This window comes from Cervus elaphus, chromosome 24 (genome assembly GCF_910594005.1).
Source record: "Cervus elaphus chromosome 24, mCerEla1.1, whole genome shotgun sequence".
NCBI lineage: Eukaryota > Metazoa > Chordata > Mammalia > Artiodactyla > Cervidae > Cervus > Cervus elaphus.
In genome coordinates this window covers 27,295,692-27,312,674 of record NC_057838.1, presented here as the reverse complement: position 1 = coordinate 27,312,674, position 16,983 = coordinate 27,295,692, and the positions used below count along the sequence as shown (strand labels likewise).

The following is a 16,983-nucleotide window of genomic DNA, read 5'->3' as shown; positions in this document are numbered from 1 at the left end:
CGTCCGCCAGAAGTTCCAAGGAAATAATGCTCTCACCCCCTCAAGAGCCCTCAGCAATCACCAGGCCAGAAGTTCCAGAGAACTAAAACATCCCACCCCATCAAGGGTCCGCAACCAATGACTGGGCCAGAAGTTCCAGGGATACAACACTTCCTACCACCTCAAGAGCCCTCAACTAGGGACTTCCCTGCTGGTCCAGTAGCTAAGACTCTGCACTCCCAATGCAGGACAGCAGTTCCTTGAGAGCCTCTTAGACTGCAAGGAGATCCAACCAGTCCATCCTAAAGGAAATCAGTCCTAAATATTCATTGGAAGGACTGATGCTAAAGCTGAAACTCCAATACCTTGGCCACCTGATGTGAAAAACTGACTCATTTGAAAAGACACTGATCCTGGGAAAGACTGAAGGCAGAAGGAGAAGGGGACAATAGAGGATGAGGTGGGTGGATGGCATCACCGACTCGATCAACTTGAGTAAGCTCCGGGAGTTGGTGATGGACAGGGAAGCCTGGTGTGCTGAAGTCCATGGGGTCACAAAGAGTCGGACACGACTGAGCGACTGAACTGAACCGGGTTAGATTCCTTGTCAGGGAACAAAATCCCACATACTGCAAAGGGGATAAAGATCCCCTGTGCCACAGCTAACCCTGGCACAGACAAATATACTTTAAAAAAAAAAAAAAAAAGCCACCAGTAACCCTCAGGTGAACGGTCTGTCCTGTTATCCTGAATTTCCCCAACGGGACTACATGACCTTCCCTCCCCTGTCCCACTTCCCCACTACCCTGCCTGTGTTTCCACCTCCCAAATAAACTACTACTTGAACCACATGACATTGCCAATGGCTGACCTTCTTTGCTGTACGTTTAAAAAGTGAATGCAACTTTATAAAACTGAAACTAAAATCTACACTCAAATCCCTGTCTCTGGGTCTGCTAAGACATTTATGTATTACATACTCCATCTAAGAACTGTCCCCTTGAGCTGCCACCAAACCCTCTCTGCAGTGGGTCAATGGGAGGAAAATGCTGAACCAAATTCAGGGGAATGATCCCCTGGGAGCTGGAGAGGCCCAGTGTGCCTCCTCTGGTTCACAGGAGAGGTTAGGTAAACAACGCAGAGGCTGCTTCAGGTTGGGAATATGCTCCACCCAGATAGTACATATCACAGTGGGAAGTGTGGCCACAAAATGAGGAAACCGTGAGATAAGGAAATGCCGTGATTGGAAATGTGATGCAATGTTTGGAAGCTGAAACCCTGGGTGTGGAGTGAAAATCTGCAAAAAGGAATATCTGTATGAACTCAGGATGGTGACCGTAAAAAGTTCCGGGGCCCTATTTGGCCTGATCCCAGGCCTCCGTCCTAGAGAACTCAATCCCTAGGAGGGGGAGGGGGAGCGCTCTGGGCATATAAATGGGCTGGAAAACACCTTGGCCAAGTCTGAATCCCAAACATAACATAGCATGTTAGCCACCCAGCAAAATTAATCTGCTTCCATGGCTCAGAGGGTGTAGGGATCACCCCGCTAGACAGTAGAGCAGGAGCAGAACTTGGACTAGAAGCCAGGCCTGTTTCTCTCCAAGCAGATACTTTTGCCTGTAACCCAACAGGAAATGCATTTTACCCAGCAAGCGACTACACAAGTTTCATAAAAAAATAAATGCCCTGACAATCCGTAACGCATTTTGATATTTTCAGTTTTATTCTGATTCATATTTCTAAAATGCTGGACAGAACACATTAAGCGATTTCACAACTCACTTCTGGGTGGTGACCCACAGTTTGAAATACTGCCCTTGAATGTATCCAGAAATGAAAGTATGTGAACAGGAATTCTAGGCTTTTCCTAAATACTGTGTACTTACCGTCAGCCTCCATGTCCCATCCAAGGCTGCAGAGAATACTGCGCTAGGCCCGGAAATTAAAATTCTGCAAAGTAACACGGAGAACTTGTGCTTGCCAAGGAGGAAGAGGGGATGGATGGGTCATTTGGGATTAGCAGGTGCAAACTAGTATAGATAAACAACGAGGTCCTGGTGTATATACAGCATAGGGAACTATATTCAACATCCTGTGATAAACCATAAGGGAAAAGAATATGAAAAAGAATGTATTAATATATATGAAAATGAGTATCTATGCACTTTGCTATATAGCAGAAGTTAACACAACATTGTAAATCAACTATACTTCAATAAAGTAAAATTTTAAAAGTAAAATATAAAATTCTGTAAGGTGAAGGTGGTTCCTGTCTCCTAATCCAGTGATTCAAACCAGGCATTGCCACTGCTTTCACATCCTTTGCCACACCTGATATCACCTGTACTATGAATTATTGTATGAATATTCTAAATCAACTCATCACTTTTTAAAACTTAAATACTCATACTAGCCTTGTCTTATGGAAATCAAAGGTTTGAATGTACTCCTTGATGCAAAATAAAACACAAATGATGAAAATAAAACACGCCTTCTGTGTTTCACATTAAATTCCAGAACTGCTGGCTCTGCCTGTCCTGCACCTTTCACAAGAAAATAATCCAGCCTTGTATAGCTCGAGCTGTCCTTAACCCCTATGAAAGCTTTGTCCTTCCAGACAGACAGTCCACCTCCCCAATGTTAATCAGCACCGTCATCATGGCTAACGACATTTAAACTCATTCAGTCTTCACACTGGCCCTGTGACTTGGTCAGGTCACTCCCTTTTATAGCTGAGGAAGCAGGTATGGAGAGATGAGGCAGACTTTGTCCATAGTTAGGATGTTTTGAACCCAGGTCATTTGAAAGCAGAGCCTATGTGCCTAACTGCCCCCCTCTGAAGGTGCCCATCCCCAATGTCAGCCCTACTGTTGCCTCTTACAGGATACCATCCTGGACTACGCATCCCATAATATTGTTCTGCCTGTGTTACCAAAGCACTCACTTATTGCCTGTTTAACTCACTTGGAGGTCAATCATAAACTGCTTGGATACGCTGCCTCTACCAGGCTGGGAGCTTCTTGAAAGGATGGCAACATCTTATTCTTCTATGTATCTCTGTGTCCAATAGCTGTCTGAGGCATCAGAGGCACTCACTGTCTCTTGGACCCTATGATCTTTCCTTGTTATTTAACAAACACTCAGCACTCTGCAATTTACCAGCTCACAGGCTGGTTTCCAGTGAAGCCCTGGTAACCGTCAGAGGGAAAGGAAGACAAGTCAGAGACACAGAATGAAGGGGTCTTAACCTGTGGTCCACAGATCCCCACTGGACCCATGCCTAGGATACAGGTCTCTGAACTTAAGTGGAACAAGATCACACCCTTATTGTCACTGGCCTCTGATGGAAATTCAGTATTTCCTTCTAATGGAATCTGACCTGTGACTCGGTCACTAGCAAAGTCACTAATAGTTTCATTTCACATCACCATTGCAGCAGACATCACAAAATACACCCATCACTTCCTAAAAATTTTGGTTTTCAGACCCACAGTTGTATCTTGTATTTAAGATGTCAGTAAAGAAACACATGTATAGCACATACCATGCCACAGTTGGGAAAAAATAGCTTAGCATCTGTATTTTAATAGGACTGGCATTTCTTGGCAATTTCAAAAGGATCAGTAATCTGATGTTTTATTTTATACTTTTAAAAACATTATTTTGAGACAGGCCCATAGGTTTCACCAGGCTGCCAGTGGAAACCATGATCCAAAAAAGTTAAGAGCTGCGTTTGAGTTCAAACCTTAGTTCTGCCATTTACAAAACAAGTTACCTGGGCCTCAGTCCCTTCATCAGTAGAATGGGGATTACTACCTACCTTACTGGATTAGCATCTAGCACCTGAATAAGACTGATTCCAAACCAGCCTAGACTGCCTGGTGAGGCACACAAGGCCTGGGCATAGTGGAGCCCTCAGTTGCCCACCTCTCCTGTCACAGAAGCCATTTGTCCCCCTCGGTGTGGTTGAGACCAGCTCCCTGTGGCTGGACTAAGGGCTAACATCAGACCCTTCTTAGATGCTCTATCCCCATTCTGAGCTCAGAATCTGCACCCCACTCCCCAAATTGGCTGACATAATGAGGCTCACAGGAGGGGCCAGTCACCTCCCTCTTTTAAGCACTGACACGCATTTCCACATTTGTCCACTGGGCGGGGCTGGTTCACACCCTCAATCTGTCAGCAAGACCAGGAGCGCCGCCAGAACACTTCCGCTGGGACCATCTCACTATCCAGCCCTTGCTTCCCTCCGTTCACTGTCCCTTCCCACCCCCACCCCCTTCCCCAAGGGAAACTGCCTTACAGAAACGTGCTCCCTCTGTGCTCCTTTCCAGTAACGTACTGCTCTTAGAATGGTGGTGACCATTCTGACTTTGAATACCATAGATTAGCTTTGCCCTGCTTTTTAAGTTTATTTAAATGTTGTTCAGCCACTCAGTTGTGTCCGACTCTTTGCAACCCCATGGCATACATTTTGAAATGGAAACCCACTCTAGTATTCTTGCCTGGGAAATCCCGGGGGCAGAGGAGCCTGGTGGGCTACTGTCCATGGGGTCGCATAGAGTTGGGACACCACTGAGCAACAAACACATACTAAATATATTCTTTTGTGTTTGGTTTCTTTTGTTCCATATTATGCTTGTGAGATTGTATGCAGTTGTATTTCATCCATTCTCACTGCCCTATAGGTTCTACTGAGTGGATATTCAATAATTTATTTTTCCATGTATCTGTTGACTTGGTATTTGAATAGAGTCCAGTTTAGGGTTCTGCTTTGTGGTTGCTCCCTGGAGGGTGGCATCCATGCTTCCACCCAACCAAAATTGGTTTGGAGCTGGGGATTAATGATGCAATACACTCACAAGAGAATCTGAAAGATTAATCACACAGTAAAGCTTTCTGGGGACAGCAGGGTCCATACTCAAACCAGCATGTTTGGCTTGCGCAGAAGAGGCAAGTGGCTCTAGTTTTTAACAGTGGGTGGAGAGAGGGGGATCAAGGATGAAGACACCCTCTCCTGCTGGCTGGAGTTTGAGTAGTCTTCCCTTGCTACTCATGCCAAGGAAGCAAGTATCTAGCTTTTCTTATTGGCATGTCCAGGAGTGGAGTGAAAAGGAAAAGAGGAATGATGGGGTTTGCAGGCTCTCATGGTCAAACATCAAAAATGGAATCACTCTTTTTTTTACAGTTATTATTAGTACTGCTGTAACATTCTTGTACAAGCCTTTTGGCAAACATATCACACATTTCTAATGGGTGGGTGTCTCTAGGACTGCAATTGCTGGGGAATATGTTTGTCTTGGGTAAATACTGCCAAACAATTTTTCAAAGTGATTATACCAAATTACGATCCCTTCAACAATATTTATGGCTGTACCAGTTTGTTTATCCACCCTGCAGCTGAGGGACATTTGGTTTGTTCCCATTTTGGCGGGGGGGGGGGGGGGATTACAAATAAAGCTGCTGCAAACATTCATATGCAGGTTTTGGGGTAAACACAGGTTTTCATTTCTTTTGGGTAAAAACTAGGAATGGGACAGCTGGGCTGTATGGTAAGTCTATGTTGTGCTCTGTGAGAAACCAGGCAGACTGTTTTCCAAGGTGGCTGTACCATTTTGCACCTCCACCAGCAAAGTATGTGAGTTCACACTGCTCCACAATCTCCTGAGTACTCAAATTGGTCAGTCTTTACTTTTAGTTATTCTGTTAAGTGTGGAGCAGTATTTAATTGTGGTATTGAGTTGTATTTCCTTAAGAACTAATGACATTGAACATATACGGATGACTATATATGTTGCCATCCATATGTGTCCTTTGGTGAAGTGTCTTTTCAAATCTTTTGTCCGTTTTTAAAGCTGAGCTGTTTTCTTACCATTGAGTACAGTGGGCTCTCTGTTTATCTTGGATACAAGTTCTGTATCAGGCAGATGGTTTGCAAATATTTTCTCCTAGTTTGTGACTTGTGTTCTCGTTATCATAACAGCGCCTTTTGAATAGCAGTAGTTCTTAATTTTAGTGAAGTACAAACAACTTTTTCTTTTACAGATTGTGCTTTTTGTGTCTTACCTAAGAAATCTTTGCCTACCCTCAAGTCACAAAGATTTCTAGAAATTTTATAATTTCAGTTTTACATTTAGGCCTGTGATTGCTGAGCCTATATTAGCAAACTTCAGAAGGTATTTGAAAAAGGGTCTGATAATGGATACATTGAAAGAGGTCAGAGTTTATTTCCAGTAAAACACTGAAGATAGATTAGGAGGGCCAAAGTTTCTGTGTATAGAGTCAAAAGTTAAGATTTTTTGCTAATTCAGAAAAAAATGGCAAGAAGTTCTAGGGATGATGGGGGCTGCTTTCCTTTCTGGATCCTCCCTTTGATAGATGTATCACCTTTATATAGTATAATATTTATGTGAAAGTGAAAGTGAAGTCGTGTCCGACTCTGCGACCCCATGGACTATAGCCCACCAGGATCCTCTGTCCATGGGATTTTCCAGGCAAGAGTACTGGAGTGGGTTGCCATTTCCTTCTCCATAATATTTATGTACAAATATGCCCTTTCAGTCTATAAATAATTTCACAGTCTTTGTTTTGCTTCTCTGCTCCTAAGAGGACCATTTGTTAAGCCCTTCAAAAAGTTAAGAGTTGGGAGGGAGATTTGTCTAATGTAATATGACAAACAAACCCTAAGTAGCATAACAAATACAGAGAGAGTTCATTGTGTGATCAGGATAATTGTTAATTTGCAATGAATAACTTTTAACAATCACCCACCAATGTCTAGGATCTACCTGAACCAACAGAAGAATTATTCATCTTGTGGAGTGAAGAAACTGGGATACTTCTTTCATTTTATGGGTTATCTTCTATCTACCTTGAGCCACAGTTAAAGTTCATGAGCTATTTTATTCTTCCTTTTACAGAGGCAATGACAACTCGTTGGTTTGGGAAGCCCCAATGGCATTAGTTGCAGTAGGCCTTGTTCTAGAATTCCCACTGGTTTTACAATGGACTTTTCAAGTTAAAAACCAAAACCCAGTTCCAAGGATTAGAAAAAGGACATAAAGCCAAATGTTTGTTAGTTCTCTATATTGCAGAGCAGCTAACCAGCAAAAATGCTGTGTCAGGGAGGATCCATGTTTTACTTAGGTAACCTTTAGGCAAGGGAAGTTTTTATAGCATCTATCACCTTGTGTACTGAAGGCAGAGTAAGCAGCAGTCAGCGAACTTCAGAGACAATGCTAAAGTCTGTGCGCTAACTACTGGGTAGCCATGGGTCACCAGTGCAAAAGACATTTGACAGAGAAGCCAAGAGGCTCCTGAAACGCAGCAGTAAACTACAGTGGTAAGCTAGGTGAGGACTTAAGAATCCTACTACCAGTCCTGCAGTCTTTCATGCTCTAGACTTGAGGGTATTTACCTGGAAACTCCACACAGTCCCATACTCTTGTGGTCTTCACTGTCTATCTTGAATGCCACAAAATAACCTCCTTTTCTTCCCAGGCTAAGACTTCCCAGGGCTCTGTGGTCTCTATGAATTACATCCAGATTTACTTTGTTCACTATCAGTTTTGATGCAGCTATGGCCAGTCACGCTAGCATTCCTGAGCGTGGTCAAGGGCCCCACAGAGTCCTGTGGAGATGGCCAAGAGAACATCACAGGGCTCTTTCCATCTAGGTTCTTTATGGAAGTTCCTTTTCATAGACCTGTATCCTGCTGGAAAATATGTGTTATATGGATTCTATGGTGACCTGGGCTGCAGAGGACCCCAGGACATAGTTGAGAACCTGACAACAGGAATGCAAAAGACAAGTAAGACAGCTCCCAGGGCTGGAGTGACACTACATGTCGACCCGCTTGAGTCTCGAGATCTGGTTGGTTGATGAACTGCAGCATTAGCATTCATCTTGATCCTCAAAAGGGCTTCAGGCCATGTAAAGCCTCCTTGTTGCTAAGTTTTGTTTAGTTTTGCTTAGTTCCATAGTGTTGCCACTAGATCACCAGAGCTTTGGAATTTAGAAGGGATATGTGGTTTGTAATTTATAAAAACATGTTTGAAAAACTGTCTCATAAAATTGAGAACATTAGTCTGAGTTAGGTACGAATCTATCTTTTCCCAGAGAAGAATGCATCTTTGGAGTCCTTCTGACTATGGTAGGATCTTCCTTCCAGGAAGGGTTTCCTGAGGATACTCAGAGAATAAGCCTAACAACTCAAATCCAGTGGATGACAACTGACACTTATATCATCTTTTTGGGGTGCTTCCCTCCATTACCAGTGACAGAAGAAGGGCAGTGCACTTAAGAAATAAACCAATAAATTGGAAAGTCCAGGTCAAGCCTAGCATTTTTTATTCTATCATGCTCCTTCATCTGACTATGCCCTAGGACGACAGCTCAGATAGGCAGGAAAGAGGAAGAGGGGCCTGGGACCACGTGTTGCCCATCCTAGTGGAGGCTATAAATAGGAAGCACAGGAGAGCAAGCTGCTAGTGTGTGGGCAGCCTTTTCTGTATGAGGCCCCATTTTCTAGGCTCTTCGGTGGTTCTTACACTGGAAAGTGACAAGGGGCTATAGACCAGAACAGGGAGCATATAAACATATTCATACAATGGCCAGTTTTGTCTCAAGCATTTCCCTTTATGTACTTGAACTTCTTTAACTCATAAAGCTTTCCTGGGAAGAAATTCATACTTATAAATCCAATACTCTAAACTTTAAATATTAGTAGTCTAAAGGCCTCCAAGTGTTCCAATATCAAGAATAATTTAATAAGATTTCACCTTAAAAAATGCACATTGCTCAAACATTTCAAACCAGTTACAAAGCTGTCATTCTACTAGATCGAGATCACCCTTACTGTGATAAATTTATAAAATATCAAATATCAAAGTAAGTAAGCCACTTACTTCACACAAAAATGTTAATGCTAATGGGTCTTTTCCTTAACTATTCCTATGTTTTATTCTAAAGCTTTCCAGGTTAAAAAATGCTTATGCACCTAAGGCAGACAGTTATCATACCAATGTCTGCTAGCAGACTCTTGGGCTGGGAGGAGGAGAAGCTTATTTGAGAACCCATGGGCAACACTGGATTCTATATATGGTTATGTTAATCACTCCATAACGTCAAAGGGGTAATAATTGGATGAAATAGTATATAATATATAATATCTTGGATTTGCTTTAAAATACTCTAGGGGAAAAAAAGTTAATATGAAAATATATACCTAAATACATAAATGTGGGCATGATCATCTAGTCCATTTCCCTGTGTTCAAGTTTTATTTTATTTTTTTTCTATTTTTTTTAATTAACAAGCAAAATAATAATTAAAAAACAACAACACAACAACAAAAACCTTAAAGTTGGAACTGCAATAAGTCAAACTGTTGCTGGAGTTCACAGATGTACCTGGGGTACATGCTCCCTCATTGCAAGGCAGGACCTAGGCACATAACTGTGCATTTAGGTATGTAGGTGACCAGGAAGAGTCAAAGAGGTGGAAACCCCTGGAGAACAGAAAGCGTCAAAAGCTTCTCATCAGGCAATTCCACAGCACTCTGCTCTTTTCCTCTTCTTTGTCTCTGTATCCTCTGTGGTTCCTGTTCCAGCTGAACTTAGTGACAATCCCAAATCGCTCCTTCCTCTTTTTCAGCTTTTCGTCATCCTCCGACTTTCTGGAGATTGAAGAGACATTCAAACCAAACCTTTGAGCTCTTTCTTTTAGCTTATCCAGGTTAACCATAGGCTTGATGTCAGATGACAGACCATTTGATGGAACTGGAGAAATCCCAAATCTAGCTGCCTGGGCAGCTTTCTTACTCTCCAAACTTACAGGTACGTTGAATCGTTCAGCTCTCTTCTGCATCCTCTCAGTCTGTGGTATTTCAGATGTAATTTTTACCACTTTTTTCTCTGCTGCCACATCAACAGTTTTTTCAGGAGGTTCTCCCTCTTTGACAGGCAGTTCTAAGGGTTTTGGTTCTTCTTCCTCTGTTTCATCTCCCAGTACATCTTCTTCATTTGCCTCCTCTTCAGCATGCTCTTCAAGATATGCCTGGAGCCTATTGATGAGATCTTGTTTTATTCCCTTGGTCTCCAAACCACGAGCAAGACACTCCTGCTTTAGTTTAGCAAGCTTCAGCTCACGAAGCTCCACCGTCTCAGTTGCCATCTTGTTACCCCTCTCTATTTTAATTTTATTTATTTTTAAATTTATTTTATTTATGTATTTTTCTCCCTTATTTTACTTATTTATTTGTTTTATTTTATTTTGTGTATTTTTTTCTCCCTAAAACTCCACAGCTCTTACCCACACTGATTATTGACTAAGTTTTGAAATTCTAAGATACATAAACATATATGTTTGTGAGCTAAGTCGCTTCAGTTGTGCCTGACTCTTTGCAACCCTATGAACCGTAGTTCGCCAGGTTCCTCTGTCCATGGGATTCCCCAGGCACTAATACTGGAATGGATTGACATGCCCTTCTCCAGGTATCTTCCTGTCCCAGGAATTGAACCCATGTCTCTTAGATCTCCTGTGTTGCAATTTCTTTACCATTAGCGCCATCTGGGAAGCCCAAATATACATGTTTAGATATGGAAATACCTTTACATAAATATCTCTAGAGACCACTGAAGACCTAATGGAAATGTGCATTCTTTCATATTCATAGAAATATGCAACATTTGAGGATCTTGAAAATTAGATCCATTTGGATTTTGAATATTTCACAAGGTTTTCTTCTGACTCAATGGCAGAACTTACAGATTCATGATACTACATTCCCTTTGAATCAGAAAATGTCTCCTAATTGCTATTTTTAACAGTTTCTGTATTCTTCATGACACTAATAAATGCATTACTTAATTAAATAATTAATTAGATGATAATTAATATCAACACGATTGAGTAGTAAACTCAATGGTAACGTTCAACAGTGCTTCTACTTAAATTCTTGATTCTGTGATTGTACTTCCTTTACTTTTATACTGAAAATGTTGATTCCTAAAATAATACACATAATCACTACTATGTTTACTTATATCTAGCACAAGAAAATAATTTAAAAATACATTAATATGGTCAATAAAGCTACAGGATTAAGTCTAATATTTTTTATGCAGTTTCCTTTTTTTAAACTGTCTCCCAAAGTGTCATTCTCATTAAGTATGTGTAGGCAAACCATGTTCCAGAGCTGCACTGTCCAATACAGAAGCCACCAGCCATACGTGGCTACTGAGCAATTGAATGTCCAAACTGAGAAGCGCTACATGTATAAATCACACACCAGATTTCAAAGACCTAGCACAATAAAAGAATGTAAATTTCTCAGTCTTAAATCTTAAATAATTCTTAAATCAATAATTTAATATTGATAATATACTGAAAATAATTCATTATTTGGGCCTTGACTGGCAAGCAGGACTCCTCCATGACTGGGACTCTAGTAGGCAGAAGATGAAGAAACCACTCATTCATGCAGATGAAATTTGTCCTCCAGCACCCCCTACTGACAGAGTTCAACAGTGAGCCTGATGACAAGGAAGAAACGTGATACCACAAGCAAAGCAGTGAAGGGTGGATTTGGAATAAGGAGATATTAAGTGACAACTGGCACACCTTCTCTAAGGAGGGCTTGCTCTTTTGCTTTCACGGACTCCTTAGAGGTACATAAAAGACAAAGGATTTCACCAACAGCCTTAATGAGGTTTTGCAACCTCTGCTTGGGTGGCCACTTCCTTGTTTTCTCACGGATCTCTGACTCAGTCTGGCAATGTTGAGAGTTTCTTTGTTTGCCTTAAACATTTTGCGAAATTATGGTCCCAGGATCAGGCTTGGAACTTCTGGGCCATCATCTGGTATTACCAATCCCAAATTATACAAAAGAGGGATCAAAATGTTTTACATTAAGCTACTGAAAGGATGTTGGGAGTTCCCTTCCTGATCCAAACAGAAGCATCAATAGAACATTTATCTAACCTATGGGGAAAGAGTGTACATCTGATTTTGAGGGGTCTGAGAGGAGGGGGTTACGGCGGTGGTCAAACAGATAGACCAACGGGTTTAACTTGATGCTTGCCAGAAGCAACAAAGCCTTTCTGAAAAGTAAGCCAGCCAAGGACAGAACTTAGGTACAGCACTGCCAGGAGTAGAAGGCAAGGGAGGAGAAGATAAAAGTAAGGCATGAAGGGATCTCATGAGCTTTGCTGCTTCATCCTACATTACACCTTCTGCTCTTCTTCCATGTGGCTCCTTATCCTGTTGATGAGGCCAGGCTGTCAGGGGTGGCAGAGTCACAGACAAAATTCCAAGGTAAGATGTTTTCACTTGTAGGGACTATATTGCAGAAAAAAATATGGGAGAGAATGGGGTCATGGAAGATAAGCCTGTGGCCTGACTCCTCCTGCCTCTCCTCACATTCCCTGGGGCACCTTATATTCGAGAGACCATCACTTCAAGTTTCTGCCATGTCCTGTCCTGTGTCCCTTTTGCCCCTTGGTTGGCACACAGGGAGGCGACTTAAAGAGGAAAGCCTCGTTGAGGGAGGACAGAGTGCAAGCGGTTGGTAGTCATGAGGCCTTTCTAGCCCCAACTCTGAAACTGACACATTGTAGGAATAAGGCCCCTCTGGGCCGCAGGGTCTCTATCTGTAAAGTTAGAGCTGTTTCAACTCCAGGGCCCTATCAGAAAAGTCAAAGGATGAAAGAGGTGACTGAGCCAGGATTTGGGAAAAGGTGAAGAGAATAAAGAGCAGACACAAAAGCCCTTGGTCTGATCTTCTGGTATTAGCACTGAGGAAGGTGACTCACTCTGGCCCACCCAGAACTGCCCATTATTCCTGGCCCACCACTCCCATTTTCTCCTCTGACCTCTTGGGAAGACAAATTCTGGCAAGTCATGCACATTAGACACAGCCTTAGTCATCAACTCAGTAGAAGCTACTAAGAGTCACATGGATCACTTATTTGCACTTTGTGAGCTAATCTTGTTCCAAAGCTGCATGAATTCTGCCACACCTATGTGGACACAGAGATGGTAATTTTCCTGTGCCTTGCCTCTACCAAAGCCCAGGTTTACAGCCTTCTAGGTACTTTGCATTGATCAAACAGCATATCTTATACATTCAACCTCTGTAGCCCTGTCACCAACCCTCATCTCTTGTTCTCTCCATCCAAAGCTTGCCCATTCTTCCACCCTGTTTAAGTTGGTTATCCCCAGACCAGCTCTGTTGCTAATTCCACACTGTCAGATGGCTTGATGTCCCTGCCCTCAAGACTGTTCTACCTCATAGTGTTCTGACTGCCTGTCAATAAATGTGTCTTTGGAGACTGTAACAAAGATATTACTCATTTAGTCAGGTATTATATACAGTGATAGGCCAGCCCCTTACATCATCCTCCTGTTTTATTTAGTCCACACCACCAAAACGGTAGATACATCACAACATAATTTTATTTTCTAACACAATGCTGTTTTCAGAGGTTTCTAGAGAAAGAGTTTACATTCTGGCTTGAAAACCTTCCTTCCTACACTGTATTCCTGACAAGAAACCTCCAGAAATACCCTAATTAGCCCCCAAAATCATTGGTCTTTAATCCTAAATTAGATGGAATAAAATATCTAACTGGCGTGTGGGATGAATTTACCTCTCCAAATCTCATACCCTCAGATCTTCCTAGAACATTCACATATAGGTGGGCTCTGGGAGAATAATAGGACTCAGGATAATTCATTTTGTTTCCCCCAGAAGTGACCCCTGTACAGTCAACCTGATCTGACTTTCCTTACCTAACATCCTGTGACCTAGCCTAGTGAGATTAAAGTGTATGACTAGAACTCTTTTCCTTCCTTGTTGACTTTACACATATTCTTTCAGGTGTATAGATTATTTTATGAGGAAGACTAAACAGTGTATGGTAGCAAAAAAGCAATTCAGCTTCCCCTTACCACCCCAAATTAGCAAACAGCCATCATAAGTCCTGACTGGGGAGTGTTGGGCTTTCTCCCTGTGGGTGAGAGTATCCAAGTGGAGGCTGGGTGATTGGCAGCCAGAGGATTCTACACTGATTCACAGCTGGAAATCAGGAGTCCTGAGTATTATTCCAACCTCATAACTCAATGAGTCTCTTTCCTACGCAGAGAGAGAGAGAGAGAGAGAGAGAGAGAGAGTGGAGAAGTCCAACCCCCACAGCACTTGTCTTGGCCCTTCAGCAGATCTTGGATTCACGGTGTCTTGTGCAGATACACTGTCTTTTCACCTAAGTTATAGGTCCCCAGAGGCAGAGTCCACTGCCTCTCTTTATAGTGCCTTTATAGGACCTATAGTGCCTTTATAGGTCCCCAGAGGCAGAGTCCACTGCCTCTCTTTATAGTGCCTTTATAGGACCTATAGTGCCTTTATAGGTCCCCAGAGGCAGAGTCCACTGCCTCTCTTTATAGTGCCTTTATAGGACCTATAGTGCCTTTATAGGTCCCCAGAGGCAGAGTCCACTGCCTCTCTTTATAGTGCCTTTATAGGACCTATAGTGCCTTTATAGGTCCCCAGAGGCAGAGTCCACTGCCTCTCTTTATAGTGCCTTTATAGGACCTATAGTGCCTTTATAGGTCCCCAGAGGCAGAGTCCACTGCCTCTCTTGACAGTACATAGCGTAGGGTTCACTGTTTAAAAGGTATTCAATGACACCCCCCAAATTCTCTCATCCTTTTAATGGCATGCTTTAAAGTTACTCCTGAATACTCCATATTCAGGGATATGGAGATACAGTGAAGACTTGGTCCCTGCACAAAAGAAACCCCGTAACATCAGTGTATAGAAAGACTGACTTGTAATGAAGGCTATCTCATAGTTATGGGTGTTGGCATATCCAGAAATCACAGTTATGGGAGACAGAAGTTCAAATGAGAAAAACTGAACATTCTTGCTTGTGAGATGGATGAAGAAATATTTGACAGACGAAATCCTCTGAACCTGGGGATGAACTGGGACTCAAAGGATGAACAGTGTTTTACCAGGTAAGAAGTGAATACCTAAAAATTTGGATGGAACACCCCAGTCAGTGATAGCACGATACACCAGGATACACTTTCTTTTCAAGTGCACGTGGAGCATTCTCCAGGGTAGACCACATGTTAGTCCATAAAACAAATCTCAATAAATTTAAAAGAACTCAAATCATACAAAGTATGCTCTTCAGCCACAAATGAATTAAATTAAATCAACAACATTAGGGAATTTAGGGAATTCACAACTATGCAGAAATTAAACAGCACACTCCTAAGTAACCAATGAGTCAAAGAAGTAACAAAGGAAACTATAAAATACTTTGAGATGAAAGACAGCTAAAACAAAACACACAAAATTTACAGGATATAGCAAAAGAAATGCTCAGAAGGAAATGTATAGCTGTAAATGCCTATGTTAAAAAAGAAAAAAGAGGGATTTCACTGGTAGTCCCATAGTTAAGACTCCATGCTCCCACTGCAGGAGGCGTGGGTTTGACTCCTCATCAGGGAACTAAGATCCCACACGCCTCTCGTTACGGCCAAAAAAACCCAAAATAAAATATATTAAAGTTAAAAAGAAGAAAAAGGAGACTTCCCTGGTAGTCCAGTGGCTAGGACTCCTCACCTCCAATGCAGGGAGCCTGGGTTCAATCCCTGGTTAGAGAACTAATATCCCATATGCCTCGGGGCAACTTTAGCCCATGCACCACAACTAGAGAATCCCTCATTGCAATTACTGAGACCACGTGCCACAACTAAGACGCAATAGAGCCAAATAAATAAATTTAATAAAGAAAAGACATAGTACAACCTGGGTGGGAAGAGATGCCCTTCCCCAACTTCAACGAAGAACAGAGGCACAACCTGGACCATGTGGGGCCTGATGGAATAATGGTGCCTAGCTTATCACTAAGTGATAGGAGATGGGACAGAATCCCATATAAACACCAGAGTGAGCATGACAATTGACTCATGGGAACAGCAACGTAAAGGAGACACAACACAACTACGATCACAAGGATATGAAGAGATTTAAGAGTGGGATACAATAGATAAATCAGGAAGATCCTAGCTTTCTTCATGGGGATAGACTGGAGCAAAACTCTTTTGCTACCTTTTCTATTATTAGATGTGCCTCCCTTACTCTTCCTCTCTGAGGGGGGCCCCAAGAAACTCAGGTTACACAGAATACAAAGCAAAATGTTAAAAATGACTCAGGAAAATAAAAAGTGCTAGGGAAAGGCAGTGTGTTTCAAAAGAAAAAGGAGTAACGTCAGGGAATTCCCTGGTGGTTCAGTGGTTAGGGTTCAGTGCTTTCACTGCCATGGCATGGGATCAATCCTGGGTTGGGGAACTAAGATCCTGCAAGCCACACAGTGTGATAAAAAAAAAGAAAAACAAAACAGGGTAGCATCAGTTTAAAGATCAGGAAAGATTTTATTCACAAAAGTAGTGGCAAACGAAGGTGAAAGGATATGAAAGACTTTAAAAATTATTTTCTGATCACAATAATAAAATAAATTTAGTTTGATGAATACAGAAAAACACAGAGAGAAAAAATGAAAATTGCAAATTATTATTCTACTACTCAGATAAAACCATCATTAATACTTAAGAGGTATAGTTTTCCTCATCTTATTTGTATCTGTGTCTATCTATAAATATTTCTAGATAACATAAATATCTATAAATATAGACATACAGATATGAAAGTGCATGTGTTTGTGAATATATACATACATATAGAGACATAACTACACAAACACATATATTTCATAGATATATATGTAGATATATATCTAGATACAAAGATATAACTACACGTATATTTCAAAAGTTGTGATTGATAAGGATTCTAACAGTGGAAATGGAAGGTAACAAAGAGACCAGGCACAAAAAGGAAAAGAAAGCACAGACAGGCAATGGAACCTTCCAGAAAGGGTATGAGCTAAACAAGACTAGATTCAAATCCTGCCTCTGCTTCTATGGAAACATAAG

At 41.7% G+C, this 16,983-nt stretch overlaps 2 protein-coding genes and 1 pseudogene across 6 annotated transcripts in view; all 3 read right to left on the bottom strand.

Moving 5' to 3' along the window:
• The window catches only part of GASK1A (golgi associated kinase 1A), a 154,859-nt gene that overhangs the window by 131,551 nt on the left and 6,325 nt on the right, over positions 1-16,983 (bottom strand). The window lies entirely within an intron of this gene.
• LOC122683131 (atypical chemokine receptor 2-like) overlaps positions 1-16,983 on the bottom strand; it is a 45,966-nt gene that overhangs the window by 22,793 nt on the left and 6,190 nt on the right. The window lies entirely within an intron of this gene.
• Positions 9,288-10,167, bottom strand: LOC122683133 (annotated as a pseudogene). Its single transcript, XR_006337633.1, has one exon. The product of XR_006337633.1 is annotated as an SAP domain-containing ribonucleoprotein-like (transcript).